The 16085-nt window shown below is 40.8% G+C and overlaps 1 protein-coding gene and 1 long non-coding RNA gene across 8 annotated transcripts in view; one reads left to right on the forward strand and one right to left on the reverse strand.

Annotated features, from left to right (window-relative positions):
* The window catches only part of ppp2r3a (protein phosphatase 2, regulatory subunit B'', alpha), a 315951-nt gene that overhangs the window by 163530 nt on the left and 136336 nt on the right, over positions 1-16085 (forward strand). The window lies entirely within an intron of this gene.
* Positions 1210-16085, reverse strand: part of LOC138742329 (uncharacterized) — a 75678-nt gene continuing 60802 nt past the window's right edge. The window contains exon 3 of the long non-coding RNA XR_011344062.1: positions 1210-1681. This is a non-coding gene — a long non-coding RNA (uncharacterized lncRNA). The remainder of the gene's footprint in view (positions 1682-16085) is intronic.

Below are 16085 nucleotides of genomic sequence, written 5' to 3' on the forward strand. Positions count from 1 at the left end.
CTACAGCTGTTTCCAAGATTGGGGAAGTGGGAAACTAGAAAAACCATGCATGTTTTTCTAAGAGTGCAAGAGGTTGAGAGGAAACCTTATTAAGGTCTATAAAACCATGAGGGGCATAGAAAAGGTGGATAATGACAGTCTGTTTCCAAGATGAGAGGGAGTAACTATAAGGTAAGTGGGGTGGGATTTATAAGAGGTGTGAGGGGACAGTTCTTCGTTCAGAGTGCAATGACCATATGGAACGAGCTGCCAGGCTTTGAATAACTACATATATAGGAGAGGCCACTAGGCCAAGTGGAATTGTTCAACATGGACACGTTGAGCCTGTTTCATGCTATAGGGCTTTATGACTCTCTGTATGTTTCTGTTCCAGTTGCCTGATTTATGATATTCCCTGAAGTCTTTCTTTATTATTAGTGCGGATCACCATGCAGTTGTTATCCTGTATTAATGAAACATACAAAATTGCCTTCAGGGTACTGTAGCAGCCCTGTAGCCATAGGGGAGCAGATAGCTTATACATTATTAGATTTCTTTGTCTCATTAGAGTGTTCCAAATGCTGTCATGGCTTATTATTCTACCGAAATGAGCATAAAAGATCAAGCATCTCAGGGGCTGTTCATTATACGTAAATCAGTTGCCTTGTGAATTTTCTAGGAAGTAATTAGATTGCATCAAGAAATTTTAGCATTGCCAGCTACACACACAGCTCTCCATATCCTTCACTAATAGTATCCTTCAGTAATAGTTCCCATTACTTATTAGATTCCAGTCTTGATTGTCCAAATCACCCTCCAACAAATGTCTACACCTTTGCCCTCACCCCCCCACCAACTCCATCTCTCTTTTCTTTGTCTACTTCCACCTGCCTGAGTCTCTCCACTCCTCCCCTCCACCTATCCATCATTCTTTACCACTCCTCAATCCATCTATTACCCGCACACTCCTGTCTCACCTCTCCTACTCTACTCTTTAGCAGTCATTTCTCTCCACTCTCTGTCATCTTGCAAAGTCTCAACATAAAACATTGATAATTCCTTTCTCCCACTGCTGCTACCTGACCTGTTGAGTTCCTCCAGCAGTTTAATTCTTGCTCCAGATTCCAGCATCTGCAGTCTTTTGTGTCTGTACAGGATTATCCATCCTGGTGAAGGTGCCCATCAGTTAAATAATAAATTTTAAAATTAGAGGTTAATGAGCTAAGCCATTGTATGTATTGGAGTTGCCTATTAAAGCTTGGTGGTATCTATAAAATTCTCAATGACTGGATATATGATCACTTATTATATTTAGCGTGTGTAACTTTTATTCAATTGCTGATCAAACTTTGGAGGCTAAAACGGAATTGAAACTTGATGAAATGGCACTTGCTGGGTCCTTACAGCATTTTCTGCCTTGATTATTCACATCTTCTGCATTTGCTTTCTAATGAAATGTTGCTTTATCAATCAATTCTGGTAAAGTTAAGAGTCAAAATACTACATGGCTGTCGTTCATCAGTAAAATTAAAATGGGATAACATTGCATGAAAAATACTGCATGTTTTCTACAGGAAGGAATTATTTGCTCCTGTGCTTTAACGAAGCACATTATCATCCATTATCCATTATCAGAACACTTGATGGGATGGTTGTCATCACTTATTCCAAAGATCCCTCCATGTCTATATGCTGCCTCCTGCTGCAGAGAGAAAAACAAATCATTACTGGCTCCACATTTTCATGAAACATTATATAAAGATTGATCCTTTTTACATCCCACTTCTAGCTTACTCTAGTTGGGGGTTGTGAGAAGTAGGGGGGCCCAATCACCAATTTAAAAACCTACAACTTAATCCTGCTACAGTGTGACACATGTACATTTCGGCAGTGTTATAATTTTAGAATGATAAGCAATCCCGCAGATGCCATTGATGTTGCTGAACAAGGCAGCTGTTGGAGAAATTTCAGTTGTGACATCCAGTACCATTTCTTCAATTCTTTTTTTGGCTCCGTGTACTAAGCAGCACAGAATGACAACACAGCTGAATGATGAGAACTCTGGATCCTGAATATATTTGTTTGATGTAGTACACCACTGCCACCAGATCAATGTGGAAATGCAACAGCATACAGGCAGCCCTCAGATTATGGCAGAGTTCCATTCCTGAGAACAGATTGTAAACCGATTTCTCCAAAAATCAGAAAACTCTGATTTCTATAATACTCATATCTCCTAGATTGCAATAAACTTCCTCATATTCTTTCACTACATTAAACATTTACCTTAATGCAATCTATACTTTAACTAATGGAACATAACATATACCCACATGTTAATGAATACCATAAAATGTATATTATCCTCATTATGATTTTGAAACTTTATGGGAGAATATTTTCCATGTTGCGTCATCCATAACCTGGGTAGTCCCCATATAAATGCCATGATGCACCAAAAATGGTGGTTTAGAATTGACATCAACTATCAGTAGGCACTTTCAAACTGCAGCAGCCGATAGCCCTCCTGGGATCTGGGTGCAATTACTAGGTCTTGGGTAAAGGATGCACCTTTCAAATCAAAGGTGGACCTAACTGTTAAATTGCCAACCAGGCAATGATGCAGTGAATGACGCATCACGCACTCACTCTCACTCACTCTCTTATCAGCCTCTGATCAAAAAGTATTGTCTTAAATATTGTGATTATTGCAATGTGCTGCCATCTGACATATCCTTGTAAATTACACACTTTGCATTAATGCAGTGGTTCTCAACCGTTTTCTTTCCAATCACCTACCGCTTTAAGTAATCCCTATGCCATAGATGCTGGGATGAGTAAGGGATTGCTTAAGGTAGTATGTGGGTGGAAAGAAAAAGTTTGAAAACCACTGATTTAATTGTACCCAATTGACTCATTATGGGCACAGTTTCATAACTCCAAAGGAAATGGGCAATGACAATTTTTCGTTAGCAAAATACTTCGGTAACAATTGGGTCTCAGTTTTCCCTTCCCACTCACATACCACTTTAAGCAATCCCTTACTAATCACAGAGCACTGATGGCATAGGGATTATTTAAAGTGGAATGTGAGTGGAAAGAAAAAGATTGAGAACCATTGAATTAATGTATTAGAAGTCTGTACTTGCCATTCTGTTCCTGAATGGAAGGTGGAGGAGGGCTGCCAGCAGGTTGGCAGCTGGGGCAGGTTGCCAGCGGGGCAGGTTGCCGGCAGGGCAGTCAGGGGGCTGAAGATGTCTTTGCTGTTGTTTCTGCACTCACCAGAAGTTCACAATGTTCAGTTGCTGGCAACGTCTGCAGTGCTGACATCATGGGGTCAGCCATTTTTGTTTTCAGATGGGCCATGGAGGAGACCTGGATAGGTTTAACTTGAGTTCCCTGACCACCTCTGAGGTAGGCAAGGAACCCGGTTTAGTTTGGACTGGATTTGACCCTTTCAAATTGCCATGTTACTGCGGGGCTAACCATGCAAATTGTCTAGTTAACCCCATTTTACACGGCAGTTTGTAAAGGCCTAGTGCGAGCAGATTTTTGTGGAAGCTGTGATTTTCTTTACCCCTTTCATGTGCATCCTTTACTAGACTATTCCATTGTAAATAGTCAAGATTTATTTTGTAATATATATATAATTTGGCATTCATTTCTTAAACAAGGTTTTCCATTGGACAACTGAGACTCCTACAGTAAAATGATTACAATTTTGTAAATGGACCATCTGCTGCAATGGAACTGAGATTACTGCAGAGATGATTTAAAAGCACCAACTTTCATGCCATCCATATATTATGACTTCATAACCTGAGCCCACAACAAACTTGTGGCTAAGTATATGACACAAATTTTTAAATTTCTTAGAGTGCTTCTTACAGATTTGGAAAATTATTTGTATTTCTACTTTTCATTGGAAAATGTATCCTTTAAATGAATAAAACACTTCCAGATGATTGTACCAAAATTTTTAATGATGACTCTGGTCCAAAAACAACTGAGACATTCTCCATGCATTGTCACCTCCCTCATGCCCAAATCTTGCCCAAAGACTTCCGAGATCAAATGATTAGCGTGTATTGGATGAATGAGATGCCATACAGCTATGAGACTGACCAGGTAACTAGCAGAAGACTCCTTTACTCATAATTAGACAAGTTTGTGAATAAATAATGTTGCATAAATTGATCTATATGTTTGTTTGCACATTTGGACTCATCTCAGTCTGATTAGTGGTTGCCGTCACTTTGAGCTGCATCCTCCTTCAGAAAAAAATTACTGTTCCCCTCATGCACCATCTCTCTATGTTTATTAAATAAAAAGTGTTACTTTTTATAATTATGCACTCCCATCCCACTTCAATTGTACTCTGGTTGTGAGGAGGGAATGGGTGGTGGAGGGGCCTGGTATGTCAGCAACATAACCCTCCTGTTAAAGTGTGACACATTTACTTTATTACAACGCAGGGGTTCTCAACCTTTTTCTTTCCACTCACATTCCACTTTAAGTAATCCCTATGCCATCATTCCACTGTGATTAGAAAGGAACTGCTTAAGGTGGTCTGTGAGTGGGAAGGGAAGGTTGAGAACCACTGCTCTAGGCCCAATTGATACTGAAGTATTTTGCTTGAGAAAAATTGTCATTGGCCCATTTCCTTTTGGAGTTATGAAACCATGCACATAACAAGTCAATAAGGTACGATTAAAATTGTGGTTTTCAAACTTTTTCTTTCCACCCACATAACATATAATAAAAGGTACATATAATAAATTTGGAACATGAGTTGTTTTCAGTTATTTGCATTTATTTATATTAATCTTTTATAAATTGTCTTTAAAGTATTAATATTTTGTGCTAAAGGATGCCCCCCTTGACTATCTTTCTCTATTTACAATATCAATATTCTTTACCGAGGCAAACCCCTTTGCCTCTACCAGGGCGAGTTAGGTTCTCTCAAAATTGTAGGCCCATGCCCAGTGGCCCAAGTGGGTCACCACTCCACCCCCCTCCCCTGTCCTGGCCTACATTGAAGAAGGAAGACATCTCAGTCGATCTTGCATGGAAGACCTCATCCTGGGACCAGATGTGACAGAGACTGGGGAATTGTGAGAAAGGAGGAGGAAGTTACTCATTTGTTTTTTTTCCCTTACATTTTGCTGTTCCGCCCTCAATCTTTTTCCAGTTTTAACTTGTATTTGTATATAGTGACAAGTGACAACCACTTCCTAATTTCTCAGCTTTTTTATTTTTTTTTTAATTTAAGCATACAGCAAGGTAACAGACCCATGAGCCTGTGTCACCTTTTTACACCCAATTGACCTACAACCCCTCTATGCTTTGAATGGCGGGAGGAAACTGGAGCCTTCAGGGAAAGCCCACACATACAAAGGGAGAATGTACAAACTCATTACAGACTGCGCAGGATTCGAAGCCCAGTCCCGATCGCTGGTGCTGTAACAGCGTTGCGCTAACAGCTTCACTAATTGTGCCACCCTAACTTTTAACTTATGAAATTAGACAATTGTGGGGATAAAATTCTCCTGTGTGGTTGGTATAAATTTCTGCATATCAGCTCCTAGTTATTCTCACCTCCAGACATTCAGCTCCATTGAAACCAACTACACAGTGTAACCAATAACTGATACTCTTTCATGCACTCAGTGCCAATTTTCTTGTACTTGTTAACATTATATTTTATCTGATAGGTGAAGGAAGGGGAGTGGAATGGAGGTGTATCAATATAACAAATTGGATCCTAATTTCTGCGCAGAAATCGTATGCAAAAGCAATCTAATCTGGGTAGATGGAACTAAGGATTATTTCCAGGCAAAATATCACCAACAGGAAATTAAGGAACAATTAATTGAATTAAGTTTGATGTCTTTGTTAAACAATGATGCACATAACAATCCCACAGGTCACACAGTATACATCCCTACCAACATAAACGGAATCTCTTGAAGACAACTTTTGGCCTTCACTGCACATTGTCAGTACCACTCGTCGTGCGTGTGCTGGCTAGCTGAATTTCTGTCCGTTGAAAGGGAGATTCTGCTGATGTCAGGAGACCTGACAGGGGGTTTTCGAACTTACTACAGACTGCTCAGACATCAACTTCACAGAGTGTTCTTAACAAACAAGGACTTTTCTTTTAAGAACTTATCGGTTGATGTGCTCATCCTACGGATGCTCACAGCACTCCCTCAGTGTCCTTTCCAGTTAAGGCAGACATGAGTCACTTCATGTTGCATGATATAAGACATTATTTATTCGATGTGGTTAGTGTGTCAGACAGTTTATAAGAAAAAAATGGTACTGATATAATATTTTTTAGTAAAATTATACCATCCTTTCCCTCTTTCAGTACCTTTTTTGTAAGATTCAAAGTCCAAGCATGTCGTCAATGTGGCTCTAGTCCAGCTAAAGAAAGCTTGTTCTTTATCACTGAGTCCGTACTGACATCCTCATTAACCCAAGAAAACTTCGCCTTGTTGGATGGGCTGAACTCAATAGAAAGAGTCATCAGGGAGGGTTGGCTGAAATAATGGGTGTGTTCTCCATGAGAGGCAATAATAGGAGATGACTTATTGATCATATGAAAGGGTGAACATTAAAGCTTTGAAACATCACAGGCAAGCTAACAGGTAACTGGATAGGTAATAGTATGACCATCTTCTGGCACTCAGAATGCTCCAGCATTATTTCAACCTCCAGACCCAGAGGTGAGACTGATAGTAAATCCCAAGCCATGTGTCTGGACCCTGCTCTCTGGATTCTTCTCCTCACAGCCAGTTCTCTGCACAATGTGAGGAGTGCCATATCCCAGTCTCTGCAGGAGGCTCATGTTCAGTATCTCCTTGCTTATTCAGGACAGAAACTGCTCTTTAGCAGCAATTGTTTGCCCTGTGCAACTGTCATTGAGTTGTCATTGTTTTGACATCTCTGTCGATTAAGACCAGAAACCTGCTCACAATTGGCATTTTGTTCAATGAAAATAATGATGTGTTGAAGAGTGACATCTCTCTGCTCAGTGAGAAATAAACTGCTCCCTGGAGGCATTCTGCTCTTCTTTGAAGCAACACCCACGTGGTGGAGACCAGCCATTCAATTGAAGCAGCAAGATCTTTGGGAAGCCTCCTCCATACCTCCACAAGCAGGAACATCAGGTGCTGAATACAAATTGTCGGCAAGCCCTTGCAAAGAAATGTGCAAGTGCCTACATTTGGTTCATGCATTTTACCATGGTCCTGAGCTTTGTGACCCTCTAACCTGTGGTGTCATCTAAACATAGTAAACCCACCGCTATCCGGCACCTTAGGGGATTGGTAGATGACGTATAAGTGAATTTTCCAGTTGCTTGATATTGCGTGTTGCGTAGATTGGTGAACTGACTGCTAGGGATGCCAATTTTAAACTTTTGTATTTTTTACCTATTTATTTTCTGCCTTTTTTTTGTCGGTTGCTTTAGGCTGCCAGTTGCTTGTATTCCGAATAATGGGGATTTTACTATAAAAGGTTTGCTGGCTTTTCATTGTCTCTGGAATAATCCATGATTCATGCAGCCCTGGAATGGATATGGCATTGCCTGATATTATGATGGGTATGATAGAGGTGCCCATTCTCTGGCTCATTGTATTCTACGTATGCAATATGGACCTATCAAATAGCCATTTGGGTTTTCCCATGGTACTTGCATCCATTCCAGCCAAGCACCCACTGTTCAATGCTTCCTCCTAAAGCCCTCCAATCAGAAAAAAAAACAACATCTTTGGGCTGCTCATGAGGTCGTTGAAGCTTGACATTAATGATTTTCTTCAATCGATTGAAAATAGGCAACATGGGCATTTTTATTTGTGAGACTTCATGTGTTTATGAGCTTTGCAGATTTAGATCTGGTTTAAGCAGGGGTCATCAGGACTTGGCTCATCTTGTTGAACAAATAACTTCTAAGGGAATTGTACTTCCGTCCCATGCTTTGTGTATCTGTAACTCCCGGGATTGCATCATCAAATAGGGAAAAGTCCAAAACAGCCTTAAACACCAGGGATTCACATTTTGCTGGTGTTTATTATTGGACCTCTTCAAGAAGGTTGGGTGTTCAAGCAGCCACGTGAACAGAGAGAATACAAGTGGCAGGCAGGAGGCCTAAGATGGAGCAACAGTCGATAGGGCCATCGGTGAAGCTGGGCACAACTAGTCTTGCTTGAAGGGCAAGGGATTGGATTCCTGATCCGCAAATAATCATGAAATATACACTGAGTTCAGGCGGACCAGCACTTCCTGCCTCATTTTCACTGCTGATACTCAAGCCGTACAGTTTTCAAATTCGACCTCTAATTGTACTGTAATTAAAACACATCAATTAGCATCCTACATTTCTATAGCTTAAGACTCAAATATTCCGATATCCATCATTGAATTAGTATCAGCAGATAATTGAACAGTTTATTTTACCTTCCCCAAACCTTCTTTGCATCAACAAGAGGTGGGTGGTGGTTGGGAAGTTGAGAGGCCTTTTCACAAAATCCATCTTACTGAGAAGCCTCTAGTTTCTGCTCTTAAAGGGATCTAAACCTCTTCCCCATTCCCACAAGTTGGATTGCAGTTGGTTAGCTGAATAGCTCTTACAAAAGAAGGCCAGTGACACATAATCCACATGCTCACTAACTGGGAAAGTTACACGTTAAAACCAAAGTGTGGGGTTTGGGGGGGTGGGGGGGAAGGAATATGGCTTACATATTTTCATGCACTACTCATGGCTTTTCCTCGGCTTACAAAATCACGTCATGCAGACCTCAATGTTCTCTTTCCTCATTAATCTGCGGTGCAAAGATTAATGAACAAAATCGCCTTTCCAACGATAAACCTCACTGATTTCTAATTTTAGTGAATCAAAGTAGAGACACAGAGTTTATGACCATCTTGGTCCTCTGCACAACTTCTTTAACTTGACCTCTATGAGAGATGAACTATTGTCGAGGATGTTGAAAATTGGCCTGTACAGTACAGAGCTCCACTGGAGACACACTGTGAAAATCAAAACGTACAAACTTTGAGGTCATTACTGGTGTTGGAATGCCTTCTTAGAATGTGATCTGTTTCTGGTATGAAATTTATGCTGGTAGTCTCCTACAATATGTAATGTCTATGATTAAAAAGGGTGTGTAAATCTTAAGTAGTTATCACACCGCTAGTTGTGTCGTATAATCAGCAAGATTCTGCCCTCGTGACCTGTAAATATTTATTTTCACCGTGATTCTGCCACACAATTTGAGATCTATAGATCAACTCCTTTGCTTCATCACTGAAAACTTATTCATGAATTGATATTTTAAAAGTAATCTTTAAATAAAATTATGCTACAAGGCTAGAGCACATATTGTTTCTTGTAATATTTAGTTTGTGAATCAAATGACCTTGAAGCCAAGTTATGTTGCAAATGTCAATATTTGCAGATTTGGGTTTGGTACAGATGAATCATCATGAATTAATAAAACTAAATAACTTAATACAATATTTGGAAATGTTACAATGTTAAATTAATTCAACACCAATTATTAACAAATTCAGATTCTGTTTATTTTTCGGCCCTGCCTCAGTTTATTTTCTGCCGAAATCCTCCTCCATACAGTTGTAGCTCCAAACATAACTATTCAATTCCCAACTAACACCATCCTTCTAAACCATGATTCATCCATACGTAGCTACAGATCCATGAGCCTAGAGTGCCCCAGTCACCCCTGTACTCACCAACACGTTGGCTCATTCTTAAGACACCTCATTTTCAAAGTTCCTATCCATTTGTTTAAATCTTACCATATTCCTACTCTTTCAGCTCTACAACCTTCCAGATCCTCCAATCCTAGACCTTTGTGCCTTCCCACCACTGACTGTCATGTTGTCTCCTCTTCACATCTCTCTCTCTCTCTCTCTCTCTCTCTCTTCCTTCACAAACCTTTGATTAAAATGTTTCATCAACTTAGGCCCATTCTAACGTCTACGTTTTTATTGTCATCTATATTGTGAACCTTGTTACGTTCAAGTTTATTGTCACATTCCACGAGCAATCCAGCAAATCAATGCTAACATGTATACAGTACAAGTACACGATCCTTTATCCGGACATCTAAAATCCAGAAAGCTCCATAATCTGGCAAGTGGGGAGAGAGGCAGCAGTGCAAGTCAGCGGGGGAGGAGGGGGAGACCGGCAGCGCAAGTCAGGCGGGTGAGGAGCGAGGGGGGGTGTGGGGGAGACGGCAGGGCGACTGGAAGGGGGTGGGGATGAATATGGCAGCACAATTCGGGTAGGCTTAAATCTGGCTTTCCGAAATCCGGAAAAATCCAAAATTAGAACACACTGTCCCCCAAGGTTTTCGGATAAAGGATCGTGTACCTGGTACTACAAATTATATTGCCAAGAGCACATTACAGTATTACAGTGAAATGATCAATCGCTACATGGTATTGGCAGCATGGGAATTGTGAGGTTCATTCAGAAAAAGATGGCTGCACTGACAAAACTGTCTTTGAACCTGTGCACAATTTCACACTCTTGAACTTCCTCCCCAATGGGAAGAGGGAGAAGAGAGTGTGGCCGAGAGTATGATCCTTCAGTACGTTTCCTGCATTTACAGAGTAGCAGAAGGTAGAAATGGTGTTGATGGAGGGAGGGAGATTTGTGTGATATTCTGAGCTGCATTCACCTTCTGCAGCTTCTTCCAATCTAGGGCAAAACAGTTCCTGAACCTCGCTGGGATGCATCCAACCAAGGACGCTTTCAATAGTGCACTTGTGGAATTTGTTAAGGGACTTGCCTTTGCCTTCTGAAAAGGATGTTTTTGATGTGCTTTCTTAATAACTGCATAAATGTGGTTGGTTCAGGTCAAGTGACTGGAAATATTAACTCTATTTAAAGCAATATTAAAATGCAAGTAGTTTCATTAGTATGCAAAAGATTTTAAAATTCTGACCTTATTTGAAACTGAAAACTGCTGTTTAGCACAAGTAAAGGTAGCGCATTGGGACAACTAGACCTCCTGACTCACTCCTCCAATGAATAGGATTCAATGCTGACTTAATGTGCTGTCTGTGTGGATTTTGAAAGTTCTTCCTATGCCTGTATGGCTATGAATGGCAATCCTGGATCTAAAGTCAGTTAATCCCAAAAAAATGTACATGATGCTCCAAGATTTTCATGTGCTTGAAATATATGCCACTTTTACAAATAATTCCTCACATTAAACATCTGTAACAGGTAACTTGCAAAAGCTAAATGATATTGAATTTTCACTGTGGCAGCATTTGCAACTTGAGAGGAACTTCTACATTCTCAATTCCTCTTGGACTTGCACCCAACCTCCATTACCTAGGCAATTTATATTGCCTAACATCAGTCTTTGATAAAGCCATGAAAAGTGTGCTAAAACCTTCTAACAATGTAATGACTAAATTAAGACTGTTTTGGATCACATTTATGAGGAGCAACTGATTTGCAAAGCTGCTGCCAATCCATAATACTTTAATTGCTTCTTAAATAAATCTGATCTATTCCGATATATTTTTATCGCAAGATCAAGAAATGACTTGCTTCAGTGTTTGAAAATAAGAATTCCCTTCATGTCTCCTTGGCAACGCATGAACAACGATGAACCAGTGGCACTTGAAGCATGTGATAAATGAATTAGAAAGCTCTCTCATTTGAAGAAATTAACTCACTTGTTCAACATAATATCTTTCCCAACTTTTCACCTTCCCATCAACATACAAAATCCCCATCAAAAATATGCTCTTTTCCATCATCTACACTTAAGGTGCAATGTGCAACTCATTTCAACCTCTCCATCTGGTGGCCAGCTCTATGTTTTCACCACTTTTCAAAAAGCTGAGGAAAGGACAGCTTTAAAAAGTCAGAAAAGGGATAACTTTTGTATTTTCGATCAAATATTTCCAGCACAATTATTGATTGCTTTTCGCAGCTTAATGTTACTCGGAAGAAACAAGGAGCAGTCTTCCCGCAGAGATGAAAGATCGTGTACTTGTGTCCAGGACATACACACGTTGTCCAGGCCCTTGCTCTGGCAGTGCAGAGGGATTGCTACATCGTTCACAGATGTTAAACCAAAGCTCCAATTGCCATTTAAATAGTCGGGAGCAGCCAGTACGACATAAGAAAAAAGCCTCAAAGCAATCCGTGTTCATGAGGAGCTGATCACAGAGAGTATTGCAAAGTGGAAATGTGAGGATAATTTTTAGAAATAAGAGGAAAGGCGAGAGTGCATGGGACACATGGCACCCATCCAGACCAGGCAGTATACCTTGGAAGCCAGTTCTGCGCTGACAAGGAATTTGTTCACTTTCTGCTCCTGTCAAACTTACTCATTAATTATCATGGTGACAGGGGCTCCCAACCTGAATAGTGAAGAAGTAGCCATAAATCAAACATTTCTGCTGCTAAGTTGTCAGAAAGGACATTTGTTGGTAAGTGTGAACAATATGCCCACAGTTATCACACTGAGAGGGAACCAGCAGGTGTTTTCAAAGATGAGGCAAAGATACTCCATATCCTACAACACCCTACTCCCAATAAAAAGAACTAAGATTAGAAATTGGATTACCAGCACCATGATTTTGTGTATTAAAATTCAAGTTGGACGTAAAAGGTAATTGTCTACCTCATCTTCAGTTTTCATTGGTGTCCACTCTGCTACTTTTGTGCTCAGACACAAGACTGTGAACACACACGGCAGCTTCCAACAAAGCACATCCAGATGCCACTTCCACGATTGTTACAGTGTGTTTGCAATGTTCAGGCCACTCGAAACACAACGTTTCACAACGCTGGTGATGACTGCTTTTGCATACAAAATAGAGCTGTCTGAACACACCCTGGGCTGCCACTGGGAACTTAACAGAACATGAGGACCTGCTCCCTCTATTGGGTCCCATTCCCTGCCCTTCCCCTCCAACCTCAAAGCTCTTGCCTGACATCCCACCCAAACTGAACCTATAGTCCTCTAAAATCAACTAACTACCCACAGACACCAATCTCCTCCCCACCACTCTTATTCATCCCCATCATTCCCTCAATCACCCAGTTTGATCTAACTATCGCACCCCCCTTCCCCCTGACTGCTCCTCATTCCCCTAATTCCAAAAACTAATCTTACTCCCTGCCCCTTCCCACAATGCCAACCCCCAACGCAACTACCCACCCCTAACTTTGGACTCCACAGCTCACAACTTGTCCTCTTCCAGACTACCATTCCCCTGATCCTCAGTATTTGGCTAATGCCCTGATCCTCAACCAGCTCTCAACTTGCCCCAACCATCTACTGGTTGGTTCCTAGTATCCAAGTTTGACATCCTTACATACACGGGTCTCTCTCTTCCGCAGCAACCCAGGCCTGTTCCTGGCATCAGGAACCTCATTCAACTTGTGAGCTCAACACCTGCAGGATATGCAAAGTAAAAGCCATTCCTGGCGCAAGGCTAATACAGTCCTTGGCCTGAATTCCCAGAGACAAGCCCATAAATAGATCATTCACTGCCCTGCTCACCTATGCACACACCAACCTATCATTAGTCACAAAGTTTGATTGCTCAGATTTAGCTGAAATCTTTAATTCAAGAACATAGGGGAAGCCCGGTTAGTGTAGCGGTTAGCACAACACTATTACAGCACCAGCGACCGGGACTTGGGTTCGAATCCCGCACTGTCTGTAGGTTCTCCCTGTGTCTGCATGAGTTTACTCTGGGTTCTCGAGTTTCCTCCCACCATTCAAAACATACCGGGGTTATAGGTCAATTGGGTGGCATGGGCTCATGGGCCAGAAGGGCCTGTTACCATTCTGTACATGTGAAAGAAAAAAACAATGGGAATGAGATCTCAGACTATTTCTGGCTCATTCAACAGGACTGTGCAAACTTAGTAGTTGTTGGATTTGTGTTATTTTCCAAAAGTGCAAGGTATTCAAAGTATGCAAGTGTGTTTGCAGTATGAATTATAGAGCAAACACTTCTCTGACCTAGCACCTATAGTTTTCTTTCTCTCAAGACTGATAACATTATACCAAATTCAATAACGTGGTTTGGTTGAAAAGGTTACAGATACCAAACTGTAGACGGAACTATTTTTTGCAGAATCACTATAACAAATTTATTTATTTTGAATGCTTTATTTTTTTTTGTTTGCACAAGGAAAATATAGGTATTGAGCTGGTTATTTTTTTTCATTTATGTTTAATCATTAACTGGGTTTAACTCTCAAAGAGGTCAACCAGCTGTCTACCAGAATGTCATTAGGAACAAAGTTACAGGCTAATGGCATGCCAGCAAAACAAGTGTGCCGTGAAAAACAAAAGGTCATCCACAGAAATGTCAGCTTCATTGGTTGGAAAGATATATAGATTTAAGCACTTGCTTCAGGATATTTTTTATCTTATTAAAACCTGTGGGGCTTTGCTGCTTGACTTGAGTTGAAATCATGTACTATTGCTGAGAATGTGTGAAAGGCCCATTTGATAAATTTTAAATCCAAGCAGATGGTCACCATGATTCCCTCTTTCCCTGGAAAATTTCCACTTTCTTTCCCTTATCGACTCTGATCCCTCTGTTTGTTTGGCTGTCCCGCGGGATTACACCAGGGTATTGTCAGTGCAACTGGCAATTGGACTATTTCAGTGTATTAAATGCACACAAGAATCACTTTGTGCACATTAGTGTGTGATTGCCAGCAGATTACCTGCACATTGAGAAAGGGAGCCAGCTATTTCTGGGCACAATTCACATCAGCGTAAAGATCATCTCCCCAGCATCATTCGTTCCTATGATTATGTCATCAACCGTTCCTTGTTAACAGTTAAATCTTGTGTAAAATGTGCAACCCACAGCCTGCATTTTTCACTCAGAGTGAAACAAGGAACAAATCCCAAACCTATATTTTTGACCTGGCATTTGTTTCCTCTTTGTGCCTGCCTGACTGATCACCATCTGCCTGTGCAGCAGCCAAATTACTTTTTTTGACTGCTAACTGATGTTAGTTCTACATCATGAAAAAGTGTTGGACATTGGCATGGAAATTAGTGTGTGGGCAGTTTGGAGGGCGGGAGGGATTGGGGAAGGGGAGTGTGGCCAAACACTGTGCGAACATGGGGCCACTTCCACACCATCCTCAAAGTCTCTGCTCTAAATGGCAGCCTGGTTGAGTGATGAATATGTTTAAGGTTGAGATGTGCACCCCACAGTCTTTGGTGACAATGATGTGGTACTGTGATGACAGCAAGCAGATGCCTTTGGAAATTGTGCATGTTGGATTATGGTTCTATGAATATAGGTGTACTAGTTTACTTGGGTCAGTACCAGTGAATATTGGTCTGTCTTCATTATTGCTTGGATACAGTACAAGTGGCCACTTATTGTCATTATATAATACTTGGAGAGTGCACTAATAGATAAAAGTCCAACACTACGTGGCATCAGAGTCTCAAGGCATGTGGGCATAACTCTGTTCCTGCACAAATTGGAGCATACAGGTTAGTCATTGTATAACTTTCAGCAGGCGTGTTGGTTGACAAAGGTTTGTCACTCCAAAACACTGGAATACTGAATTCATGGATTGAGGAATGTTACTGCTGCTGAGTGCTGATGAGCACAAATCTGCCAATGTAGCACTCAACTAGGATACTGTGGTGGAGACAAGATTGCCATTCTGCCACATGCAGAAACAATACTGGTAAAATAGCACACAAAAAGCAATGCACACTAGTCTCTCGCTGGCATTATTTTCACTTTGAAACAGTTTTCAAGGAGCTGGAGTAAAATATGAAAGTCTGCAGATGCTGTGATGGTAGTTAAAAACAAAACTGCTGTAGGAACTCAGCAGGTCATGAAGTGTCCATTGAAGGTAAATATATATTTTTTTTAATTTACCAAAAAATAAACTTTATTTAGAATAAATTATTTACAAAAGGAAATACATTCAAAATATCTTCCCACCTTTAGTTTCACATCCATACATTTCCATCCCTTTACATTTCTATTAATACTGTGGCTCCTTGTGTTACTCCCCCCTCTGTTTTTTGAGGGGCTTCCCATTGGTC

The sequence above is a fragment of the Narcine bancroftii genome, chromosome 9 (genome assembly GCF_036971445.1).
Source record: "Narcine bancroftii isolate sNarBan1 chromosome 9, sNarBan1.hap1, whole genome shotgun sequence".
Taxonomy (NCBI): Eukaryota; Metazoa; Chordata; class Chondrichthyes; order Torpediniformes; family Narcinidae; genus Narcine; species Narcine bancroftii.